Source organism: Scyliorhinus torazame, chromosome 10 (assembly GCF_047496885.1).
Source record: "Scyliorhinus torazame isolate Kashiwa2021f chromosome 10, sScyTor2.1, whole genome shotgun sequence".
NCBI classification, from domain to species: Eukaryota; Metazoa; Chordata; class Chondrichthyes; order Carcharhiniformes; family Scyliorhinidae; genus Scyliorhinus; species Scyliorhinus torazame.
Window position 1 is genome coordinate 183495113 of NC_092716.1, and position 10937 is coordinate 183506049.

Consider the following 10937-nt stretch of genomic DNA (forward strand, 5'->3'; position numbering starts at 1 on the left):
AATTGTAAATAACCACTCTGCCCACTCCACACACCTGCCCAATTGTAAATAACCGCTCTGCCCACTCCACGCACCTGCCCAATTGTAAATAACCACTCTGCCCACTCCACACACCCATCCCAATTGTAAATAACCACTCTGCCCACTCCACACGCCCATCCCAATTGTAAATAACCGCTCTGCCCACTCCACGCACCTACCCAATTGTAAATAACCACTCTGCCCACTCCACACACCCATCCCAATTGTAAATAACCACTCTGCCCACTCCACACGCCCATCCCAATTGTAAATAACCACTCTGCCCACTCCTCACACCCATCCCAATTGTAAATAACCACTCTGCCCACTCCACACACCCATCACAATTGTAAATAACATCTCTGCCCACTCCACGCACCTACCCAATTGTAAATAACCACTCTGCCCACTCCACGCACCTACCCAAATTGTAAATAACCGCTCTGCCCACTCCACGCACCCACCCAAATTGTAAATAACCACTCTGCCCACTCCACGCACCCACCCAAATTGTAAATAACCACTCTGCCCACTCCACACACCCATCCCAATTGTAAATAACCGCTCTGCCCACTCCACACACCCATCCCAATTGTAAATAACCACTCTGCCCACTCCACGCACCTACCCAATTGTAAATAACCACTCTGCCCACTCCACACACCCATCCCAATTGTAAATAACCACTCTGCCCACTCAACGCACCCATCCCAATTGTAAATAACCACTCTGCCCACTCCACACATCCATCCCAATTGTAAATAACCGCTGTGCCCACTCCACGCACCTACCCAATTGTAAATAACCACTCTGCCCACTCCACACACCCATCCCAATTGTAAATAACCACACTGTCCACTCCACACACCCATCCCAATTGTAAATAACCACTCTGCCCACTCCACACGCCCATCCCAATTGTAAATAACCGCTCTGCCCACTCCTCACACCCATCCCAATTGTAAATAACCACTCTGCCCACTCCACACACCCATCACAATTGTAAATAACATCTCTGCCCACTCCACGCACCTACCCAATTGTAAATAACCACTCTGCCCACTCCACGCACCTACCCAAATTGTAAATAACCGCTCTGCCCACTCCACGCACCCACCCAAATTGTAAATAACCACTCTGCCCACTCCACGCACTCACCCAAATTGTAAATAACCACTCTGCCCACTCCACACACCCATCCCAATTGTAAATAACCGCTCTGCCCACTCCACACACCCATCCCAATTGTAAATAACCACTCTGCCCACTCCACGCACCTACCCAATTGTAAATAACCACTCTGCCCACTCCACACATCCATCCCAATTGTAAATAACCACTCTGCCCACTCCACGCACCTTCCCAATTGTAAATAACCACTCTGCCCACTCCACCCACCAATCCCAATTGTAAATAACCACTCTGCCCACTCCACACACACATCCCAATTGTAAATAACCACTCTGCCCACTCCACGCACCTACCCAATGGTAAATAACCACTCTGCCCACTCCACACACCCATCCCAATTGTATATAACCACTCTGCCCACTCCACGCACCTGCCCAATTGTAAATAACCACTCTGCCCACTCCACAAACCCATCCCAATTGTCAATAACCACTCTGCCCACTCCACGCACCTACCGAATTGTAAATAACCACTTGCCCACTCCACCCAACCATCCCAATCGTAAATAACCACACTGCCCGCTCCACACACCCATCACAATTGTAAATAACAACGCTGCCCACTCCACAGACCCATCCCAATTGTAAATAACCACTCTGCGCATTCCACAGACCCATCCCAATTGTAAATAACCACTCTGCTCACTCCACACACCCATCCCAATTGTAAATAACCGCTGTGCCCACTCCACACACCCATCCCAATAGTAAATAACCGCTGTGCCCACTCCACGCACCCACCCCAATTGTAACTAACCGCTCTGCCCACACAACACACCCATCCGAATTGTAAATAACTGCTCTGCCCACTCCACAAACCCATGCCAATTGTAAATAACCGCTCTGCCCACTCCACACACCCATCCCAATTGTAAATAACCATTCTGCCCACTCCACGCACCTACCCAATTGTAAATAACCACTCTTGCCCACTCCACACACCCATCCCAATTGTAAATACCCACTCTGCCCGCTCCACACACCCATCCCAATTGTAAATAACCACGCCGCCCACTCCACACACCCATTCCAATTGTAAATAACTGCTCTGCCCACTCCACACACCCATCCCAATTGTAAATAACCACTCTGCCCACTCCACACACACATCCCAATTGTAAATAACCACGCTGCCCACTCCACACACCCATTCCAATTGTAAATAACAATTCTGCCCACTCCACGCACCTACCCAATTGTAAATAACCACTCTGCCCACTCCACACACCCATCCCAATTGTAAATAACCACTCTGCCCACTCCACACACCTACCCAATTGTAAATAACCACTCTGCCCACTCCACACACCTAACCAATTGTAAATAACCACTCTGCCCACTTCACACACCCATCCCAATTGTAAATAACCACTCTGCCCACTCCACGCACCTACCCAATTGTAAATAACCACTCTGCCCACTCCACACACCCATCCCAATTGTAAATAACCACTCTGCCCACTCCACACACACATCCCAATTGTAAATAACCACTCTGCCCAATCTACGCACCTACCCAATTGTAAATAACCACTCTGCCCACTCCACACACCCATCCCAATTGTAAATAACCACTCTGCCCACTCCACACACCCATCCCAATTGTAAATAACCACTCTGCCCACTCCACACACCCATCCCAATTGTAAATAACCACTCTGCCCACTCCACGCACCTACCCAATTGTAAATAACCACTCTGCCCACTCCACACACCCAACCCAATTGTAAATAACCAAACTGCCCACTCCACACACCTACCCAATTGTAAATAACAACTCTGCCCACTCCATACACCTACCCAATTGTAAATAACCACTCTGCCCACTCCACACACCCATCCCAATTGTAAATAACCACTCTGCCCACTCCACACACCCATCCCAATTGTAAATAACCACGCTGCCCACTCCACACACCCATTCCAATTGTGAATAAGTGCTCTGCCCACTCCACACACCCATCGCAATTGTAAATAACCACTCTGCCCACTCCACACACCCATCCCAATTGTAAATAACCACGCTGCCCACTCCACACACCCATTCCAATTGCAAATAACAATTCTGCCCACTCCACGCACCTACCCAATTGTAAATAAGCACTCTGCCCACTCCACACACCCATCCCAATTGTAAATAACCACTCTGCCCACTCCACACACCTACCCAATTGTAAATAACCACTCTGCCCACTCCACACACCTACCCAAATGTAAATAACCACTCTGCCCACTCCTCACACCCATCCCAATTGTAAATAACCACTCTGCCCACTCCACACACCCATCCCAAATGTAAATAACCGCTCTGCCCACTCCTCACACCCATCCCAATTGTAAATAACCACTCTGCCCACTCCACACACCCATCCCAATTGTAAATAACATCTCTGCCCACTCCACGCACCTACCCAATTGTAAATAACCACTCTGCCCACTCCACGCACCCACCCAAATTGTAAATAACCGCTCTGCCCACTCCACGCACCCATCCCAATTGTAAATAACCGCTCTGCCCACTCCACACACCCATCCCAATTGTAAATAACCACTCTGCCCACTCCACGCACCTACCCAATTGTAAATAACCACTCTGCCCACTCCACAAACCCATCCCAATTGTAAATAACCACTCTGCCCACTCAACGCACCTAACCAATTGTAAATAACCACTCTGCCCACTCCACACATCCATCCCAATTGTAAATAACCACTCTGCCCACTCCACGGACCTACCCAATTGTAAATAACCACTCTGCCCACTCCACCCACCCATCCCAATTGTAAATAACCACTCTGCCCACTCCACACACCCATCCCAATTGTAAATAACCACTCTGCCCACTCCACGCACCTACCCGATGGTAAATAATCACTCTGCCCACTCCACACACCCATCCCAATTGTATATAACCACTCTGCCCACTCCACGCACCTACCCAATTGTAAATAACCACTCTGCCCACTCCACACACCCATCCCAATTGTCAATAACCACTCTGCCCACTCCACACACCCATCCCAATTGCAAATAACCACACTGCCCGCTCCACACACCCATCCCAATTGTAAATAACAACGCTGCCCACTCTACAGACCCATCCCATTGTAAATAACCACTCTGCCCACTCCACACACCCATCCCAATTGTAAATAACTACTCTGCTCACTCCACACGCCCATCCCAATTGTAAATAACCGCTGTGCCCACTCCACACACCCATCCCAATAGTAAATAACCGCTGTGCCCACTCCACACACCCATCCCAATTGTAAATAACCACTCTGCCCACTCAACGCACCTAACCAATTGTAAATAACAACTCTGCCCACTCCACACATCCATCCCAATTGTAAATAACCACTCTGCCCACTCCACGCACCTACCCAATTGTAAATAACCACTCTGCCCACTCCACCCACCCATCCCAATTGTAAATAACCACTCTGCCCACTCCACACACCCATCCCTATTGTAAATAACCACTCTGCCCACTCCACGCACCTACCCGATGGTAAATAATCACTCTGCCCACTCCACACACCCATCCCAATTGTATATAACCACTCTGCCCACTCCACGCACCTACCCAATTGTAAATAACCACTCTGCCCACTCCACACACCCATCCCAATTGTCAATGACCACTCTGCCCACTCCACGCACCTACCCAATTGTAAATAACCACTTGCCCACTCCACACACCCATCCCAATTGCAAATAACCACACTGCCCGCTCCACACACCCATCCCAATTGTAAATAACAACGCTGCCCACTCCACAGACCCATCCCAATTATAAATAACCACTCTGCCCACTCCACACACCCATCCCAATTGTAAATAACTACTCTGCTCACTCCACACACCCATCCCAATTGCAAATAACCGCTGTGCCCACTCCACGCACCCACCCCAATTGTAACTAACCGCTCTGCCCACACAACACACCCATCCGAATTGTAAATAACTGCTCTGCCCACTCCACAAACCCATGCCAATTGTAAATAACCGCTCTGCCCAATCCACACACCCATCCCAATTATAAATAACAATTATGCCCACTCCACGCACCTACCCAATTGTAAATAACCACTCTGCCCACTCCACACACCCAACCCAATTGTAAATAACCACTCTGCCCACTCCACACACACATCCCAATTGTAAATAACCACGCTGCCCACTCCACACACCCATTCCAATTGTAAATAACTGCTCTGCCCACTCCACACACCCATCCCAATTGTAAATAACCACTCTGCCCACTCCACACACCCATCCCAATTGTAAATAGCCACGCTGCCCACTCCACACACCCATTCCAATTGTAAATAACAACTCTGCCCACTCCATACACCTACCCAATTGTAAATAACCACTCCACACACCCATCCCAATTGTAAATAACCACTCTGCCCACTCCACACACCCATCCCAATTGTAAATAACCACGCTGCCCACTCCACACACCCATTCCAATTGTAAATAAGTGCTCTGCCCACTCCACACACCCATCCCAATTGTAAATAACCACTCTGCCCACTCCACACACCCATCCCAATTGTAAATAACCACGCTGCCCACTCCACACACCCATTCCAATTGCAAATAACAATTCTGCCCACTCCACGCACCTACCCAATTGTAAATAAGCAGTCTGCCCACTCCACACACCCATCCCAATTGTAAATAACCACTCTGCCCACTCCACACACCTACCCAATTGTAAATAACCACTCTGCCCACTCCACACACCTACCCAATTGTAAATAACCACTCTGCCCACTCCACACACCCAACCCAATTGTAAATAACCACTCTGCCCACTCCACACACACATCCCAATTGTAAATAACCACGCTGTCCACTCCACACACCCATTCCAATTGTAAATAACTGCTCTGCCCACTCCACACACCCATCCCAATTGTAAATAACCACTCTGCCCACTCCACACACCCATCCCAATTGTAAATAGCCAAGCTGCCCACTCCACACACCCATTCCAATTGTAAATAACAATTCTGCCCACTCCACGCACCTACCCAATTGTAAATAACCACTCTGCCCACACCACACACCCATCTCAATTGTAAATAACCACTCTGCCCGCTCCACACACCCATCCCAATTGTAAATAACCACGCTGCCCACTCCACACACCCATTCCAATTGTAAATAACTGCTCTGCCCACTCCACACACCCATCCCAATTGTAAATAACCACTCTGCCCACTCCACACACCCATCCCAATTGTAAATAACCACGCTGCCCACTCCACACACCCATCCCAATTGTAAATAACCACACTGCCCACTCCACACACCTACCCAATTGTAAATAACCACTCTGCCCACTCCACGCACCTACCCAATTGTAAATAACCACTCTGAACACTCCACACACCCATCCCAATTGTAAATAACCACTCTGCCCACTCCACACACCCATCCCAATTGTAAATAACCACTCTGCCCAATCCACGCACCTACCCAATTGTAAATAACCACTCTGCCCACTCCACACACCCATCCCAATTGTAAATAACCACACTGCCCACTCCACACACCCATCCCAATTGTAAATAACCACTCTGCCCACTCCACACACCCATCCCAATTGTAAATAACCACTTTGCCCACTCCACGCACCTACCCAATTGTAAATAACCACTCTGCCCACTCCACACACCTACCCAATTGTAAATAACCACTCTGCCCACTCCATACACCTACCCAATTGTAAATAACCACTCTGCCCACTCCACACATCCATCCCAATTGTAAATAACCACTCTGCCCACTCCACACACCCATCCCAATTGTAAATAACCACGCTGCCCACTCCACACACCCATCCCAATTGTAAATAACCACTCTGCCCACTCCTCACACCCATCCCAATTGTAAATAACCACTCTGCCCACTCCTCACACCCATCCCAATTGTAAATAACCACGCTGCCCACTCCACACATCCATCCCAATTGTAAATAACCACTCTGCCCACACCACACACCCATCCCAATTGTAAATAACCACGCTGCCCACTCCACACACCCATCCCAATTGTAAATAACCACTCTGCCCACTCCACACACCCATCCCAATTGTAAATAACCACGCTGCCCACTCCACGCACCCACCCAAATTGTAAATAACTGCTCTGCCCACTCCACACACCCATCCCAATTGTAAATAACCACTCTGCCCACTCCTCACACCCATCCCAATTGTAAATAACCACTCTGCCCACTCCACACACCCATCACAATTGTAAATAACATCTCTGCCCACTCCACGCACCTACCCAATTGTAAATAACCACTCTGCCCACTCCACGCACCTACCCAAATTGTAAATAACCGCTCTGCCCACTCCACGCACCCACCCAAATTGTAAATAACCATGCTGCCCACTCCACACACCCATCCCAATTGTAAATAACCACTCTGCCCACTCCACACACCTACCCAATTGTAAATAACCACTCTGCCCACTCCACGCACCTACCCAATTGTAAATAACCACTCTGAACACTCCACACACCCATCCCAATTGTAAATAACCACTCTGCCCACTCCACACACCCATCCCAATTGTAAATAACCACTCTGCCCAATCCACGCACCTACCCAATTGTAAATAACCACTCTGCCCACTCCACACACCCATCCCAATTGTAAATAACCACACTGCCCACTCCACACACCCATCCCAATTGTAAATAACCACTCTGCCCACTCCACACACCCATCCCAATTGTAAATAACCACTTTGCCCACTCCACGCACCTACCCAATTGTAAATAACCACTCTGCCCACTCCACACACCTACCCAATTGTAAATAACCACTCTGCCCACTCCATACACCTACCCAATTGTAAATAACCACTCTGCCCACTCCACACATCCATCCCAATTGTAAATAACCACTCTGCCCACTCCACACACCCATCCCAATTGTAAATAACCACGCTGCCCACTCCACACACCCATCCCAATTGTAAATAACCACTCTGCCCACTCCTCACACCCATCCCAATTGTAAATAACCACTCTGCCCACTCCTCACACCCATCCCAATTGTAAATAACCACGCTGCCCACTCCACACACCCATCCCAATTGTAAATAACCACGCTGCCCACTCCACACACCCATCCCAATTGTAAATAACCACTCTGCCCACTCCACACACCCATCCCAATTGTAAATAACCACGCTGCCCACTCCACGCACCCACCCAAATTGTAAATAACTGCTCTGCCCACTCCACACACCCATCCCAATTGTAAATAACCACTCTGCCCACTCCTCACACCCATCCCAATTGTAAATAACCACTCTGCCCACTCCACACACCCATCACAATTGTAAATAACATCTCTGTCCACTCCACGCACCTACCCAATTGTAAGTAACCACTCTGCCCACTCCACGCACCTACCCAAATTGTAAATAACCGCTCTGCCCACTCCACGCACCCACCCAAATTGTAAATAACCACTCTGCCCACTCCACGCACTCACCCAAATTGTAAATAACCACTCTGCCCACTCCACACACCCATCCCAATTGTAAATAACCGCTCTGCCCACTCCACACACCCATCCCAATTGTAAATAACCACTCTGCCCACTCCACGCACCTACCCAATTGTAAATAAACACTCTGCCCACTCCACACACCCATCCCAATTGTAAATAACCACTCTGCCCACTCCACGCACCTACCCAATTGTAAATAACCACTCTGCCCACTCCACATACCCATCCCAATTGTAAATAACCACTCTGCCCACTCCAAACGCCCATCCCAATTGAAAATAACCGCTCTGCCCATTCCTCACACCCATCCCAATTGTAAATAACCACTCTGCCCACTCCACACACCCATCACAAATGTAAATAACATCTCTGCCCACTCCACGCACCTACCCAATTGTAAATAACCACTCTGCCCACTCCACGCACCTACCCAAATTGTAAATAACCGCTCTGCCCACTCCACGCACCCACCCAAATTGTAAATAACCACTCTGCCCACTCCACGCACTCACCCAAATTGTAAATAACCACTCTGCCTACCCCACACACCCATCCCAATTGTAAATAACCGCTCTGCCCACTCCACACACCCATCCCAATTGTAAATAACCACTCTGCCCACTCCACGCCCCTACCCAATTGTAAATAACCACTCTGCCCACTCCACACACCCATCCCAATTGTAAATAATCACTCTGCCCACTCAACGCACCCATCCCAATTGTAAATAACCACTCTGCCCACTCCACACATCCATCCCAATTGTAAATAACCACTCTGCCCACTCCACGCACCTACCCAATTGTAAATAACCACTCTGCCCACTCCACCCACCAATCCCAATTGTAAATAACCACTCTGCCCACTCCACGCACCTACCCAATTGTAAATAACCACTCTGCCCACTCCACACACCCAACCCAATTGTAAATAACCACTCTGCCCACTCCACACACCTACCCAATTGTAAATAACAACTCTGCCCACTCCATACACCTACCCAATTGTAAATAACCACTCTGCCCACTCCACACACCCATCCCAATTGTAAATAACCACTCTGCCCACTCCACACACCCATCCCAATTGTAAATAACCACGCTGCCCACTCCACACACCCATTCCAATTGTAAATAACTGCTCTGCCCACTCCACACACCCATCCCAATTGTAAATAACCACTCTGCCCACTCCACACACCCATCCCAATTGTAAATAACCACGCTGCCCACTCCACACACCCATTCCAATTGCAAATAGCAATTCTGCCCACTCCACGCACCTACCCAATTGTAAATAAGCACTCTGCCCACTCCACACACCCATCCCAAATGTAAATAACCGCTCTGCCCACTCCTCACACCCATCCCAATTGTAAATAACCACTCTGCCCACTCCACACACCCATCCCAATTGTAAATAACATCTCTGCCAACTCCACGCACCTACCCAATTGTAAATAACCACTCTGCCCACTCCACGCACCCACCCAAATTGTAAATAACCGCTCTGCCCACTCCACGCACCCATCCCAATTGTAAATAACCGCTCTGCCCACTCCACACACCCATCCCAATTGTAAATAACCACTCTGCCCACTCCACGCACCTACCCAATTGTAAATAACCACTCTGCCCACTCCACAAACCCATCCCAATTGTAAATAACCACTCTGCCCACTCAACGCACCTAACCAATTGTAAATAACCACACTGCCCACTCCACACATCCATCCCAATTGTAAATAACCACTCTGCCCACTCCACGCACCTACCCAATTGTAAATAACCACTCTGCCCACTCCACCCACCCATCCCAATTGTAAATAACCACTCTGCCCACTCCACACACCCATCCCAATTGTAAATAACCACTCTGCCCACTCCACGCACCTACCCGATGGTAAATAATCACTCTGCCCACTCCACACACCCATCCCAATTGTATATAACCACTCTGCCCACTCCACGCACCTACCCAATTGTAAATAACCACTCTGCCCACTCCACACACCCATCCCAATTGTCAATAACCACTCTGCCCACTCCACGCACCTACCCAATTGTAAATAACCACTTGTCCACTCCACACACCCATCCCAATTGCAAATAACCACACTGCCCGCTCCACACACCCATCCCAATTGTAAATAACAACGCTGCCCACTCTACAG